Below are 17,763 nucleotides of genomic sequence, written 5' to 3' on the forward strand. Positions count from 1 at the left end.
TTTTTGGTGGCTGTCACGAAGCTACCTAGTTGTGCTTGGCCAATTGCCAGTATAGTCAGTGGCATAGCGCCGAGCACAAGAGCCTATGTCGATGCGTGCTCTATAACATACTGGTCTCGGAAACCAACTTTTTACAGTGGGTGAACGAAGTGGAAGGTCGGATTGATATATTTTCAAATACATTAGTGCGCATTTCGCAGAAAGCGCCGGTACGTTCTTTGTGGCCACTAATTTGTCCCATCGTTACTGACATTTATGATCACCTGTAGTTCTTGGCCTTTTCGTAAACCATTTCCTTTATTTTCAAGACTCAAAATGTATGATTAGAAAATAAGAATAAGATTGAAAATAGATTGAAGAGCCCTCTGGCCATTATGCTATCGCATCAAGAACATCATCATGATTAGCACCATCTGAGAATGTAAGGTCATCAACGTACAATGCATGTCGGATATGGACGTTGCGGTCGATCGGCTCTGATGTAGTAGCAGATTTGTACGTTGGCTGCGGACCTAACTAGATTGGGACCAAGTCGCATCGTATGTCATGAATACCCGACGGTCTCAAGAAAAGCAGCAGTGTCAAGGAAAACTTCACCTCCCACAATTATCACGGCCTTTGCGATTCATCTATTTCAGAGGGTACTAATCAAAACACTCCTGCGCATTGCATGTAACCAGTATTTCGAAAATGTACAAGTGATTCACAAGGAATGTGTACGGTAGCCTTGGAGCAGATCAGATAAAACGGAGGCGTATAGGCGATAGCGATAACAAAGCAGGAGCACATGAACTCGACACTAAGTTAGGGCGATATAATATTATGGCCTACAGTCACACTAGAGAGCTTTAGTTTAGCGTTAGCGTAAATAGCGGTGCTAACGGAAATAAAGTTAGCGTGCCGCAAAAGACTCACCTTCAGAACGAGTTTTAGTATAGAGTTTAGCCAATGGTACAGAAACTATTTTGTATGAGGTATCAGCGATTGATGACATATTCGAGGTGATTGCTAGCGCAGCCTGGTAAGCAAAGTGTTTCCTGAAATTAACCAAGCCATAGGTTGAGCTGCAGGGAGCCACTTTGAAGTCACGAGCAAAGCGAAACGTTCAGATGCAGACGAGCGTCTGTGGCGCCTGTGGAAGCAAACGAACCTGGAAAGACTAGCCGTCTGCTTTGGAAGCAGACGCGCGGAATGTTTAGAAGCAGACGAACGTCTGCTTTTTACAGGCGCCACAGACGTTCTGCTTCTAAACGTTTCACACGTCTGCTTCCATCCAGCGTGGCGCTTTGATTCTGAACTGCATGTTCTTTAGGCGTCTTTCAACTATACCGTCGAGCGTCTTGAATGATTTACGATATGCATCGATGTTGACATGGGTGGAGTACGAAGAACTGCATCTAGAAGTGCATGCTCACAAGCTCGCTCATCCTGACTTGTTTGAAGCCGACAGTTTGCAAATCTCCCTGCAAGGCAGAAGTGGGCTGATGATATACCGCTGCCGCTCGAGGAATGGTCAACTGGATATATCTGCTGTGGGCTCTGTGCTGTTCAGGTATCCGTTCCGGTTTGAAAATATAATTTGAGCAACTTTACAACTGGCTTGCTGTGCCAGAACTTTCACAGTGCCAAACGCGTTTAGGTGCCTGGCCGACAGGCACTTTTTATTGCACTAAGACGGCTCGCGTATCCCAACAGCTTCTTCGGTCTGCATTCATCAGTGATGTCCACCGTCATGGCTCAAACTATCAGCAAGCATTGTTGGGAGTTTTCTGCACATTCTTAGCCATGTCAACAATCACGGCTGGCTGACGGCAGCACCAATCCCAGTTCGCGGGCGGAGGAATTCGCTACAGTGAGTATTCACACAATTATTAAAAAAAGGTGTTTTTTTTTTTTTACTGTCGTGTACGCTTCGAATCAAAAACTGATAGCACGTGAAAACCAGCCATACGCGGACCACGGTAGTTAAACCACAGCTGTTCCGATGCCCTAAACAGCTAGACTCAGGTTCCGCACTTCCAGTGCGTACGCACTGGAAGTGCGGAAGTTAAACGTACATGCATAGTTCTTTTAAACCGCGCTCCGACTCTTGCGCTGGACATTTTGATTATGACGCTTCTCATCTGCCCTCTTCTGCTCTGAGGATTGATGGACGTATTCTACGAGAACCCCGCTTGCATGCCCCTTTGAAGTGAGGCTTTTAACATTTAAAAGGGGCAGTGCAAACTTCACAGCTAGCTCAATACTTTTTCGTGAGTTAAAAGTATATAGTAACCAAAATTAGTAGCAAAATATAATAACCGTCCAAACGCGACTGGAAACCAATTCGCTGAAGTCATAGCGGTAGCATCGTCGTAGGCGACCCAATTAGGCCTATGAGCATCACATTCCAGACCGAATCGCAACACAAAAGCTTCTTTCCGCCTGCACACTGTCGTCGAAGCAAGATTTGTGAAAGCGAAAGACGACAGTACGAGTAGCTGCTCGTAAACGTGCCAACCGGAGCTGCAACAACTCGTTGTTCGCCTGAAGCGGACGGCTGCCCGATCCAAGGACGCCGATATGTTTTCACGCTAAATGCGCAAAAGACGCGCGCTAAGTTCTCACAATTGCGTGCATGCGCTAGCGCTATTTTGCTTTAGCGTTGCTTTAGCGCATGCGAATTTCGGAGCCGCTATTTCGCTATTTATGCAATCACCACAAAATCTGCTAAACTAAATATCTCTACTGTTTCTGCCCTTGCGTATCCATCGCATGTTTGAGAGATGTAATATAGCGATGCGCCAGCGCTCCATGGCCGATCACATTACATTTATTCCATATTTCACACGCTTTTTGTGAACGCAGAAAAAAGAGCACACGAGATATTTTGTGTTGAAAACGATATTTAAGAGGTCCTTATGTTTCCTGCAGTTTGGCTTATCCCGGGTGAAGTCTGCAGTAATTATGCATATTTCTGACTATGTTGAGTAGATAATTACAAGACCCCTTTAGGTGTATGTAGGGATAGCGCTAAAATTGCACACCTGGTTACATTCGCGCCCTATGGGGCGTTAATTTAACATCCGCGCTAGGTACATAATGCTACCTGCACACACACACACACACACACACACACACACACACACACACACACACACACACACACACACACACACACACACACACACACACACACACACACACACACACACACACACACACACACACACACACACACACACACACACACACACACACACACACACACACGCACACGCACACGCACACGCACACGCACGCGCACACACACACACACGCACACACACGCACACACACACACACACACACACACACACACACACACACACACACACACACACACACACACACACACACACACACACACATACACACACACACACACACACACACACACACACATATATATATATATATATATATATATATATATTGTCACGACTGAAGTCAGAGGGAGCCGTGAAAGTACACGTAGCCGAGGACCCGAGAATAAGGTCGGCTTGTAGTTCCGAACACAGAGTCACAGAGTCCAGCACCAGCGCGCCGCTCGTGCCAACCACCGCTTCGTCGTCGTCGGCACCAAACACAGCTGTCGTGCGGCGCTAGGCACGTGGCAGTATTGCAGCCTTTAAATTGACCGTTGCCGAGTGTGACGCGCATTCTTTGTCCGACGACCGACGAGCGCGTTTGTTGCTATCGCCGCCGGCGAGTTGCTTAGTTCTTTTGCGGGCGCAAGTCAGCCCAAATAAAGAGCTTCTTCAGTGCAATCATCGACCCTTCATTTGTGTCGTCGACCTCGTCACCACTACGTGACAATATACATATATATATATATATATATATATATATATATATATATATATATATATATATATATATATATACATATATGTACATATGTATATGTATATTCAATGTTCTGAAGACGATCACAAAGGTATGTAAGAAGCTATTTCTTGTTCTTTCAGACTAATATATATTCAGAGCTTGTTTCCAGGGTCCTGCCAAACGTGCATATTTCTTCTTTTTTACGTAAGCTGTTTGGAATGAGCAGTATCGAACTATTTATGGTTAGTTCTGAGGCAGAGAACAAGTGCAGATCGCGGTCCAATTGATCTTCCTGACAGAACCTGTGCATATTCGGAATCCACTACAGGGCCAGACACATAACCGTCAGAACTTGCTCGCCTATTACTAGGCACACGTTAACCGCCCACAAACCTACCTGCTCAGCGGTGGTGTCGTCCATGCGGTGCAACACATAGGCTAAGTGTTTTAAACGCAGTGATCTCATGCAGATGTTTTGCAAGCCAACGTGCATTTGTATTCACACCATATTAATCACTGCTGTGCAGCTTCACGAAAGATGGTAACCTCGTGTGACAGGCTCTAAAGGTTGCGCCATACATGCGTGAGCAGCGCTGACATCATTGCCGTGCCTCTACATCCTTGTTTTAATGATAAGTTGCCGGTATGCAGCTAAGCCACGTCATTTCAATCTACCTCGAATTATGCTTAAGTAAGAATAGCTTCATTCTGAGGTATAATAGTTATGTCCAGAAACGATTCGAAAGCAGCACTTTGAGGAACTGAACCTGCACTGTCTGTGGAAATGATAAGGCAGGAATTAGCATGGCTGTACAGTAACCACCGCCTGAAAGCAGGGCTCCATTCATGCTGGTTACTTTGAACGAGTACCGGGTTTTCAACTAGAAAGAAATATCCTTGAGTTCCTGGTCTCTGCTGTTCTTGCTAACTATGAAGGGAATAAAAACGGAGGAAACAAAAACAGGGAGAATAAATATTGCGGTTGCACTTTTTCTGCAGGAGGTTTATTTACACTTCATTGGCTGCCAGCATAAAGGCTGGAACGCAGTAACCTTCAAGGAGCAGGTACTAGTATAAATGTGACGTTATTAGTGAATGATCAGCTCGAATTAAGGTTCAGCGAGCAGACGCAGGCCTACAGAGCCTCGCGCCAGATCTACCGCCCACCCCACTCCTCCCTAGACAAAAGCCACGCAACACTATGGCGCAGACTGGAAACACGCACTCCTGCTTCACCACTTACCCTTTCCCACTACTATCCTTCCTTCCACACTCCTGCTTCTATTCTTTGCCAAGAACCCTTTTCCTCTTCAATCCACGTCCTCTCCCTCTGCCGGGCGGACCCTGCCCCGTGGGGCCTAGAATAACTGAAGACCTGGGAAAACTGCGCGACGCTGCTGCTTTCGCTCCATCAACATCCTGGCTACCTTTTTTATCCTGGCTACTGCAGTGGTCTAATGCAATGGGGGAAATACTGGCTAATAAGGCTAGCTAATACTGGAGTTTGCACCCACTCAGTTTGAATCAATGCAATTTGCAGTTGCCAGTCTCCGGTGATGTCGATTGCAGAGGAGCTGATACTGTTTATTGTTTACTGCGCATTAGTAAGTGAAAAGTAAAAAAATAATGTTTTGTACCATCTAGTGACGGCTATTACAGATCACCAGCTACTGGATACTGAAATCAGTCTTCGCCTCTCAATTTTATTAATCATGGTATCTCATCTTAGAAACTGCTTAATCTGGTCGTGAATGTTTGGTCTCTACTCGTACGCCCATTTCATCTCTTTGTGGGCTCAAGAAGTCTGAATAAGTTCTTAGCTTGCCTGAAGTGTCCCGCATCTAAAGAAATGTTTGTTTTTCCAGGCTTCTAAAGAACAAAAAACTAGCATGCTTGCTGTAGTCTACTGCTTAGTATATTAAATAACTAAAATTACAGTGTTTGTATTTTGTCTAAAAGAACGGTAAAACATAAGAATCTACTCCCACGGCTCCCAAATGAGTGGTTAGAGCACTCGTCGCAATTTGTTTGCCAAGGAAAGAATGGAAAACACATTTTAACAATGAACACTTTGCCCTAGCCAATCCCTCCTCCTGGATATTGGCTATGCGGATATAGGCTAGGGACATTTTTTACACTTTATGGCGCTTATATTTAATAGGTGTAGCGAGGGAAATCTCTGTTCGTCGCCGTTGAAGCTCTCGCGTCAGAGCATTAGAGACGGACCTTAGCCGTTGCCAGAATTGAGTTTTTCATTCCTCAGTGTGGCGGCGTACAACTCATTTTCTGGTTTATTTTAAATTCTAGCATCTATTTTTTCATATTGGCAGAGGGATGTAGATTAAATCTAGACGCGCAACTCTTTAGCACCGTTGAGCGTCGTGGCTCGCGGTGGCCTGGCGGTGGCCTGGCGGTAGATCATTGGCCTCGCATTCAGGAGGTACCAGTTTCGATCCCTTGCGCCGCTCGGCACCCACCGGTTTTTATTGGGTACAATCTTTCCCCGGGCCCGGTGCTCGGCTTTTCGGTATGAACTGCTTGGGGAAGGGGTCATAGGTCCCAGATAGTTGCGCCGACGCGACAGTGATATGTTCCGCCATCGCACAACAATAAGTCCTCCTCCCGCGGCAGAAGCCCATTACGTGGCCCTTATTTTATTTTTCCTAGGCGGCACCAAACGGTCTGTCAACTCGATGACTGTTTTGGTCTCGAATCTGCTCCCCACTCGCGGGGTCGAGCTGTCCTCTGGCTGGAATCACCTCATCGCCGAACTTCCTACGTTCCAACCCCCTTACGTGGAACCACTTCATCACTGAGCTCTGCAAGTTCTAACAATGCTCAAACCAAATCTCGAACCATCTTAACCTGCTGAAGTGTTCGAAACTGATTACGCCCCAAAGGATACAGTAGGGTTAGCGGAGCCTCTTCCAAGCTGACCCCCTGAGGAAGCTAGGCTCCAAGGCCGGGGATCTGCTTGTGCCCAGTTTTACTGGTTAGAATCCGATGGTGGATTTCGAACCAACTACCTCCCGCAGAGGTGAACCTATTGTTCTTCAGATGAATTTAGTGGCCGGGCTGAGCGTATTGTTAGCGGTCAGAACTTTCAATGTCTCTAACGCAGAATGCTCTCTCCATAACTGTGGCCCTTATTTGTGTTCATTAGGCTTCACCAAACGGTCTGTCAACTCGACGACTGTTTCGGTCTCGAATCTGCTCCCCACTCGCGGGGTCGAGCTGCCCTCTGGTTGGAGTCTTCTCATCGCCGAACTTCCTACGTTCCAACACCCTTACTTGGAACCACCTCATCACTGACCTCTGCAAGTTCTTACAATGCTCAAACTAAATCTCGAACCATCTTAACAACTGCAGTGTTCGAAACTGATTACGCTCCAAATGATACAGTGGGGTTAGCGGAGCCTCTTCCAAGCTGACCCCCTGAGCAAGCTAGGCTCCACGGCCGGGGATCTGCTTGTGCCCATTTTTATTGGTTAGAATCCGATGGGGGATTTCGAACCAACTACCTCCCGCAGAGGTGAACCTATTGTTCTTCAGATGAATTTAGTGGCCGGGCTGAGCGTAGTGTTAGCGATCAGAACTTTCAATGTCTCTAACGCACAGTGCTCTCTCCATAACTGTGGCCCTTATTTGTGTTTATTAGGCTTCCCCGAATGGTCTGTCAACTCGACGACTGTTTCGGTCTCGAATCTGCTCCCCACTCGCGGGGTCGAGCAGCCCTTTGGTTGGAGTCACCTCGTCGCCGAACTTCCTACGTTCCAACCTCCTTACTTGGAACCACTTCATCACTGACCTCTGCAAGTTCTAACAATGCTCAAACTAAATCTCGAACCATCTTAACAAGCTGCAGTGTTCGAAACTGATTACGCCCCAAATGATACAGTGGGGTTAGCGGAGCCTCTTCCAAGCTGACCCCCTGAGCAAGCTAGGCTCCACGGTCGGGGATCTGCTTGTGACCATTTTTACTGGTTAGAATCCGATGGTGGATTTCGAACCAACTACATCCCGCAGAGGTGAACCTATTGTTCTTCAGATGAATTTAGTGGCCGGGCTGAGCGTAGTGTTAGCGGTCAGAACTTTCAATGTCTCTAACGCAGAATGCTCTCTCCATAACTGTGGCCCTTATTTGTGTTTATTGGGCTTCACCAAACGGTCTGTCAACTCGACGACTGTTTCGGTCTTGAATCTGCTCCCCACTCGCGGGGTCGAGCTGCCCTCTGGTTGGAATCACCTCATCGCCGACACTTCCTACGTTCCAACCCCCTTACTTGGAACCACCTCATCATTGACCTCTGCAAGTTCTAAGAATGCTCAAACTAAATCTCGAACCATCTTAATAAGTTGAAGTGTTCGAAACTGATTACGCCCCAGAGGATACAGTAGGGTTAGCGGAGCCTCTTCCAAGCTCACCCCCTGAGGAAGCTAGGCTCCAAGGCCGGGGATCTGCTTGTGCCCATTTTTACTGGTTAGAATCCGATGGGGGATTTCGAACCAACTACCTCCCGCAGAGGTGAACCTATTGTTTTTCAGATGAATTTAGTGGCCGGGCTGAGCGTAGTGTTAGCGGGCAGAACTTTCAATGCCTATAACGCAGAATGCTCTCTACAAAACTGTGGCCCTTATTTTTTTATATTAGGCTTCACCAAACGGTCTGTTAACTCGACGACTGTTTCGGTCTAGAATCTGCTCCCCACTCGCGGGGTCGAGCTGCCCTCTGGTTGGAGTCTTCTCATCGCCGAACTTCCTACGTTCCAACACCCTTACTTGGAACCACCTCATCACTGACCTCTGCAAGTTCTAACAATGCTCAAACTAAATCTCGAACCATCTTAACAAACTGCAGTGTTCGAAACTGATTACGCTCCAAATGATACAGTGGGGTTAGCGGAGCCTCTTCCAAGCTGACCCCCTGAGCAAGCTAGGCTCCACGGCCGGGGATCTGCTTGTGCCCATTTTTATTGGTTAGAATCCGATGGGGGATTTCGAACCAACTACCTCCCGCAGAGGTGAACCTATTGTTCTTCAGATGAATTTAGTGGCCGGGCTGAGCCTAGTGTTAGCGATCAGAACTTTCAATGTCTCTAACGCACAGTGCCCTCTCCATAACTGTGGCCCTTATTTGTGTTTATTAGGCTTCCCCGAATGGTCTGTCAACTCGACGACTGTTTCGGTCTCGAATCTGCTCCCCACTCGCGGGGTCGAGCTGCCCTTTGGTTGGAGTCACCTCATCGCCGAACTTCCTACGTTCCAACCCCCTTACTTGGAACCACTTCATCACTGACCTCTGCAAGTTCTAACAATGCTCAAACTAAATCTCGAACCATCTTAACAAGCTGCAGTGTTCGAAACTGATTACGCCCCAAATGATACAGTGGGGTTAGCGGAGCCTCTTCCAAGCTGACCCCCTGAGGAAGCTAGGCTCCACGGTCGGGGATCTGCTTGTGACCATTTTTACTGGTTAGAATCTGATGGTGGATTTCGAACCAACTACATCCCGCAGAGGTGAACCTACTGTTCTTCAGATGAATTTAGTGGCCGGGCTGAGCGTAGTGTTAGCGGTCAGAACTTTCAATGTCTCTAACGCAGAATGCTCTCTCCATAACTGTGGCCCTTATTTGTGTTTATTGGGCTTCACCAAACGGTCTGTCAACTCGACGACTGTTTCGGTCTTGAATCTGCTCCCCACTCGCGGGGTCGAGCTGCCGTCTGGTTGGAATCACCTCATCGCCGACACTTCCTACGTTCCAACCTCCTTACTTGGAACCACCTCATCATTGACCTCTGCAAGTTCTAAGAATGCTCAAACTAAATCTCGAACCATCTTAACAAGTTGAAGTGTTCGAAACTGATTACGCCCCAGAGGATAGAGTAGGGTTAGCGGAGCCTCTTCCAAGCTCACCCCCTGAGGAAGCTAGGCTCCAAGGCCGGGGATCTGCTTGTGCCCATTTTTACTGGTTAGAATCCGATGGGGGATTTCGAACCAACTACCTCCCGCAGAGGTGAACCTATTGTTCTTCAGATGAATTTAGTGGCCGGGCTGAGCGTAGTGTTAGCGGGCAGAACTTTCAATGCCTATAACGCAGAATGCTCTCTACAAAACTGTGGCCCTTATTTTTTTATATTAGGCTTCACCAAACGGTCTGTTAACTCGACGACTGTTTCGGTCTAGAATCTGCTCCCCACTCGCGGGGTCGAGCTGCCCTCTGGTTGGAGTCTTCTCATCGCCGAACTTCCTACGTTCCAACACCCTTACTTGGAACCACCTCATCACTGACCTCTGCAAGTTCTAACAATGCTCAAACTAAATCTCGAACCATCTTAACAAACTGCAGTGTTCGAAACTGATTACGCTCCAAATGATACAGTGGGGTTAGCGGAGCCTCTTCCAAGCTGACCCCCTGAGCAAGCTAGGCTCCACGACCGGGGATCTGCTTGTGCCCATTTTTATTGGTTAGAATCCGATGGGGGATTTCGAACCAACTACCTCCCGCAGAGGTGAACCTATTGTTCTTCAGATGAATTTAGTGGCCGGGCTGAGCGTAGTGTTAGCGATCAGAACTTTCAATGTCTCTAACGCACAGTGCCCTCTCCATAACTGTGGCCCTTATTTGTGTTTATTAGGCTTCCCCGAATGGTCTGTCAACTCGACGACTGTTTCGGTCTCGAATCTGCTCCCCACTCGCGGGGTCGAGCTGCCCTTTGGTTGGAGTCACCTCATCGCCGAACTTCCTACGTTCCAACCCCCTTACTTGGAACCACTTCATCACTGACCTCTGCAAGTTCTAACAATGCTCAAACTAAATCTCGAACCATCTTAACAAGCTGCAGTGTTCGAAACTGATTACGCCCCAAATGATACAGTGGGGTTAGCGGAGCCTCTTCTAAGCTGACCCCCTGAGGAAGCTAGGCTCCACGGTCGGGGATCTGCTTGTGACCATTTTTACTGGTTAGAATCTGATGGTGGATTTCGAACTAACTACATCCCGCAGAGGTGAACCTATTGTTCTTCAGATGAATTTAGTGGCCGGGCTGAGCGTAGTGTTAGCGGTCAGAACTTTCAATGTCTCTAACGCAGAATGCTCTCTCCATAACTGTGGCCCTTATTTGTGTTTATTGGGCTTCACCAAACGGTCTGTCAACTCGACGACTGTTTCGGTCTTGAATCTGCTCCCCACTCGCGGGGTCGAGCTGCCGTCTGGTTGGAATCACCTCATCGCCGACACTTCCTACGTTCCAACCCCCTTACTTGGAACAACCTCATCATTGACCTCTGCAAGTTCTAAGAATGCTCAAACTAAATCTCGAACCATCTTAAGAAGTTGAAGTGTTCGAAACTGATTACGCCCCAGAGGATACAGTAGGGTTAGCGGAGCCTCTTCCAAGCTCACCCCCTGAGGAAGCTAGGCTCCAAGGCCGGGGATCTGCTTGTGCCCATTTTTACTGGTTAGAATCCGATGGGGGATTTCGAACCAACTACCTCCCGCAGAGGTGAACCTATTGTTCTTCAGATGAATTTAGTGGCCGGGCTGAGCGTAGTGTTAGCGGGCAGAACTTTCAATGCCTATAACGCAGAATGCTCTCTACAAAACTGTGGCCCTTATTTTTTTATATTAGGCTTCACCAAACGGTCTGTCAACTCGACGACTGTTTCGGTCTAGAATCTGCTCCCCACTCGCGGGGTCGAGCTGTCCTCTGGCTGGAGTCACCTCATCGCCGAACTTGCTGCGTTCCAACCCCCTTACATAAAACCACCTCATCACTGAACTCTGCAAGGTCTAACAATGCTCAAACTAAGTCTCGAACCATCTTAACAAGTTGAAGTGTTCGAAACTGATTATGCCCCAGAGGATACAATAGGGCTAGCGGAGTTCTTCCAAGCTCACCCCTTGAGGAAGCTAGGCTCCAAGGCCGGGGATCTGCTTGTGTCCATTGTTTCTAGTTAGAATCCGATGGTGGATTTCGAACCAACCACATCCCGCAGAGATGAACCTATTTTTCTTCAGATGAATTTAGTGGCCGGGCTGAGCGTAGTGATAGCGGACAGAACTTTCAATGCCTCTAACGCAGAATGCTCTCTCCAAAACTGTTCTTGCTCTCAACTGTAGCTTTGCAACTCAGTGAGAGAAGTGTCTAGTCGTATTGTGCGAAGGGTATAAAATGGGGACAGTAAATACAGATTCATAATGTTGTAGTACCACAGGAGAGAGCAGGCAGAAGTGGCTGCATCGAGTGCTTTTCCTCTGCGTATCATAATGAGGATGCATCTAACAATTTTTTTCTTCTTGTGTTGCACAAGCATTTCGTAAACAATATTGATTGTCATCCGCCTTAGGCTTTAAAGAGCGGCGTCTCACTGGAAGCAATAGGGACATTGTATGCTGACCTATGGTTCGGTGCGTTGTCATGTGGAGTGGTGAAGAGTTTTGGTTGGGCTACTTTTAAGGGAAGAAGACGTGCTTTTTCAGCGTTTGCTTGGCTTTCCACTAGCGTTCGGAAGGTGAAACCTCTACTGTCGTATATACGCACTCATACAAGGGACAGAGGCTTGCCAAGAGTCCCTGCTATATGCATTGGCGGAACTTGCTGATTTAAGAGTTGCATTAGATGTGAAATCGCGAAGATACATCCACATCTCTGCGAGTCTATATTCGGCTGCGATGTAAGAATATATTTAAGTGCTTACACTGCGCTCCACTGCACGTCCAGATTTTGCTCGCCACTTAATGCGCTTATTTTGAATTTGAATAGAAGGCAATTGTAATTTAGGCTTAGTGGGTTTGCTCGGTGCCCTAGTGGTCAGGTGCGGCCAGGGCTCAGAATGATTGAAATTGCTGTCGGCATGTAATTATGTACTGCCACTTTATGCCTTACCTGCTGCGATTGCATACGTAGGCGGATAGCAGCGCGAATGCGTCTATTGATCTTTACAAAGTTCTTCTCGAATACATTCATCGCAAAATTTGTTTTACATTCATCGCCACGTGCGCTATTGCTTAAGTTAACTATACCGCCTCTTAAAGAGAGAAATGTAAGACCGAAAGCACATGTTCTGCAGCTGGTTCAAATAGCCTGTGTGCGTTAAAACACTGCTTGACCATGCCGTTATTTGAGCGCCAGCGGACTTGATTCGCGCTTGTAAAGCAAGCTGCTGTGCCTGTATATATATTTCATATGCCTTCTCCCACATCGTCACCCATCATGACCTTCTTTCTTCTCTCGTTCCCCTTCCTTAGTGCAGAGTAGCAATCCAGATTTGAATAATTCGGGCCAACCTCTCTGGCTTTTCCTTTCAATAAATCCATCTCTCTGCTTGACGATTGCAATGTGCCGCCGCTGAGAGCCAATGCCCGCCGTAAAGAAAATATTGTTATGTGGCATGAGGAGGAGGAGGAGGAGGAGGAGGAAAAAACTTTATTTTCAGAAGAATTCGAGGCACGCAGGCCTCCTGGGTCTCCGCACGACCCCACTCACGATCTAGGCGTTCCCACCGTGTAAACACAAGTGCACTCACAAAGAACTAGACATAAGCAAAAGGCGTATCGGACGTCAAAACACAGAGACCACTGCCAGCGATTCACGCCCCGAGCACGCGTCAAGCGCAAGCACATTTCGTGAGTCTCATCTTCGATGACCTGATTCGTAGCATGGTCCCCGGGCGCAGAATGACCGTCCTGCTGCTGCTTAGTGAGTGTCTTGGTAAAGTAGATTGTAGAGCTCAAGGCGCGAGACGTGAACAATATCGGAGTGTACGTTACGGGAAGTGCTCTCGCCGAAGGCAGGGTCAATCTCGTAGGTGACGCTGTTACTTGGCGCAGCACACGATACGGGTCCACATAGCGAGAAAGAAGCTTTTCCCAGATCCCAATACGGCAAGAAGGAACCCAGAGCAACACAAGGGACCCAGGTGAGAAGAAGCTGTTGAGGTGGAGGCTTTTGCAGAGCTCTCATTGGGAAGCTTGGGAAGCTTTCAAGCGGGAACTGGCGTTTCGGCGAGTATGATCGGCACGGGTATTTGCTTTACGGACATGTTGATACTGTGGGGGACCAGATGGGCGAAACAAAGTGTCAAGCGGCAGTTGAGGCCCAAAGCCGTACAAGAGGTAAAACAGAGAGCAGCCGGCAGTATCGTGGCGGGATGAGTTATATGCAAATTTGACGCATGGGAGGACGACGTCCTAGTCACGGTGATCACAGAAAACGTGCATTGCGAGCATGTTAGTGAGAGTGGAATTGAGTCGCTCAGTGAGGCTATTAGTTTGTGGGTTGTAAGTGGTCGTCAGCTTATGTTTAGTTGAGCACACGCCAATAATGTCGTCCACAACTGCTGAAAGAAAGGTGCGGCCACGGTGAGTGAGCAGTTGGCATGGAGCTCCGTGTTGAGGAATGAGCTCGTGAAGGAGAAAGTCAGCGACATCAGCGGCAGTATATGTGGGGAGCGCGCTCGTTATAGCGTACCGGGCGGCATAATCTATGGCTACTACAACCTATCTGCTGCCAGAAGTGGACTGAGTAAAATCTCCCAGCAGGTACAAGCTGACACGGGAGAATAGTTCTGGAGGGGTGTCGATAGGCTGAAGAAAGCCAGCGGGAGCAGTCGCAGTCCGCTTTCGACGCTGACACTCATTGCAGGCCCGACATAACCGCGCACTCCGCGGTAGAGGCCAGGCCAGAAGAACCGACGACGGATGCGATTGTACGTGCTTGTAATGCGTGGATGGCCAGCAGCTAGGGAGATCGCGGAGCCGTGGAGTTCGTGGACAACGACCGTTCGTAAGTGCTTAGGGACGTCTAGGAGAAAATCAGGACCAGTGGGCAGAAGATTCTGGTGGTATAAAATGCCATCAACCAGAGCAAAGCGGTTCAGTGAAAAATCGGTTCGGGCCGACGTCAGGCGATTATTGACAGAGAAAAGCTCCACATCCCGACGCTGTTCTTCGCCAATAGTTGCAAATGGTGATAAAGAGAACAGGTTACTGGTGTATGTTATAGCGGCAATATCAATCTGCCCACCAGGGTAACGAGAGAGGCAGTCGGCATATTTGTGCAACGGGTCGGACTAATAGATCACAGTGTAGTCATGCTCTTATGAGTCGTAGCGCCCAATGCCCGAGGCGACCAGTAGTGTCATTCAGAGAAAAAAGCCAGCACAGTGTGTGATTATCTGTGACAACTGTAAATGGACTGTCTTGTAGGTAGGGTCGAAAGTTTCCGACAGATCAGACGAGAGACAAGCACTCTCGTTCGGTAATGGAGTAGTTCTTTTAAGGAGGGGATAGGCTCCGGCTGGCATAGGCAATTCCACGATGATTGCCGGATTTGCGCGGGGAAAGGATGGCCCCGATGCCAATACCACTGGTATCAGTACGTACTCCCGTAGGAGCTGATACATCAAAGTGTACCAGACTGGTGCGGTAGTAAGCTTCTTTTATAAGTTGGGCAAAGGCTTGCAGTTCAGACGACCCCAAAAAAACCTTACATGCTTTTTAAGAAGATCTGTGAACTGTTGAGCAATGTCGGAAAAAATTGAAATAAACCTAAGAAAGTAGGACCAAAGACCCGAAACACTTCAGATGTCATTGCTAAAAAGGGCACAGGGAAGTCTTTTACTGCTAGGATCTTGCCTGGATCGAGACAAAACCCCGTAGCATCGACGACATGACCTTGTATATTGAGCTGACGACGGGCGAAACGGCATTTCGAAGAGGAGTTGAGCGATTGTCTAGCATAGTGGAAGAGTGAACGAACTTCAGAGAGGTTTGGTGGTGGTGACCTCTTTTATTGCGACCAAAAACAGGGGACTAGTGAAAGGACCAGTTGCGCTGACTTAGAGGAGGTCGGCGGGGATTCTTTGGGATGCCGCGGCCTCCACCGAAGCTGGATAAGCCAGCGTTAGTCTGCTGGTTCGGAAGTACACAGGAGAGACTCCCACGTCTCTGGGGTGTTTGAGTTGTCTGTGTTGTAATGTGTACAAGCCCACACCATGTGTATGAGTGTGGCCGGAGTTGAGCAGTGTTTACACATGGGGGCTATCTGATCCGGAAAGGTCCTGCTGTATAAGAGGGGGTGTGGGAAGCTGCCAGGTTGTAGTTTGCGCCATTGGACGGCCTCTCGTCTTGTTAGATCGCGGTGTGGGGAGGATATGTGCATTTCATGTGGGACGAAAACGTGGGTGAAACACAATTACATTGTCTAAATAGCACAGGCTGGTGAACCATTTTAATCCTTGCAGCAAGGAGTACATCATGCGCTCAAAATTGTCTGGCATGTTACATAAGCGGAAAGACATAATCTTAACCTGATACAGACCATTCTCAGTGACACACGAAGTATTCTTTCCATCCTGGGCATCGACAGCAATCGGCCAATAACCACATTGTAGGTCAATGAACGATAGTTTAGATCCGTAGAGACAATCCAAGGCATCACCGATTCTAGGAAACGGATAGAGATAATTGTTAGTGACCTTATTCCGGAGTCGCTAATCCACGCAGAAGCACCATGGGCCATCTTTCTTCTTGACTAGGACGACAGGTAAAGCCCAGGGACTATAAGATGGCATACAAATGTTCTTTTCCGGCATTTTTGAAACTTCCGCCTGGATTACCTGTCATTCTGCATAGGAGACCCGGTTTGGCAGGCTGTGGGCACACTCTTAATCTTATCCCCCATATGTTCCAGTTATAAGTGGAACTTTGAAAAATGTTCTAACTGGAATTTTGTGGAACCGGATAAAGAGTGTAGGAGGAGCGTCACCGGTGTCGATATGGTGCGTGACAGTTATAGCTTGGCCACGGGCGCTGTTTTTGAGGTTGAAGATGTCGGAATAGGACTCTAGAAGTACACGCAGTTGACAAAATTGGGGAAGGAGTAAATCAGAAGACATCATTGCCACGATCGTGTCAGTCCGAGTAGTATCGTGGGCAGGGTCTGCAGAAGCTGGAGCAGGGTCAGTGTCTAATGGGGCACCTTGACAGGAGCTAAGAGATGAGAGCGTGACCAAGCATATATCAGGTGGACGCACTTAGGCCAAATAGTTCCAATTGATCAACAGTAGTGACACACTATTCGCCTTGATTGTGGAGACGGTATGGGGCAATGCAACGTTGCGGCTCGGCAAGAGATCAGAATTAGGCGCAACTAAGTAGTCATCATCGGGAAAGACGAGGTAGGACGCAAGGTAAGAAATGAGGTGGGTAGTAGAACAAAGAAACTTGGTTGGTCCGAATACAGTCGGGGAGAAGAATGCAAAAATTCAGGTTCGATGATTGGGAGATCTAGGTGCAGGGCGCCTTGCTAGCTGCTGATCAGAGCAGTGTTCTGCTAGGAAATCGAGGCCGAGGATGAGGTCATGGGCACAAGGGTTCAAAACAGTGAACTGCAACGGAAAGTCATGGGCAGGAACACTAACGCGAGCAGTGCACAGTCTGTCAACATCACCCGTCGCGCCGTCAGTGACACGCACCCGAGACAGGGACATCTTGAGAACTACGTAAACGACGACGAAGGTTTGACCTCGTGACAGATATATGCGCTCTAGTGAGTAAAAGCGCACGCACGGGGACACCATCAACACAAATGCCTAGTTGGTTCAAGTGGGAGGTCTGTGGAGGTTTTGTGAACCTGGTCGTGGATGCAGCGTCACCTCCAGGAGCTGCATCAGCTAGTTTCCAAAACCAAATCCGCCGTATCAGGCTGCAGCCGAAGATCTAGGGGGCTGCGGGTACCGAAATCGACGAGCTTGTGGAGATGGAGAGAGGAAAAAACGACGTGGTTCGAAGCTTGAGAAATCGTTGGGCGAATCTGATTGACCAGGCAGTGGTCGGGATGAAAAACAACGGGGAATATCTGGACAGTAGTCATAAGAACTCTCGGTACGAAAAGTCGGAGGCCGTCTATTGC

Source organism: Amblyomma maculatum, chromosome 3 (assembly GCF_055883805.1).
Source record: "Amblyomma maculatum isolate TAMU_Amacu chromosome 3, ASM5588380v1, whole genome shotgun sequence".
Taxonomy (NCBI): Eukaryota; Metazoa; Arthropoda; class Arachnida; order Ixodida; family Ixodidae; genus Amblyomma; species Amblyomma maculatum.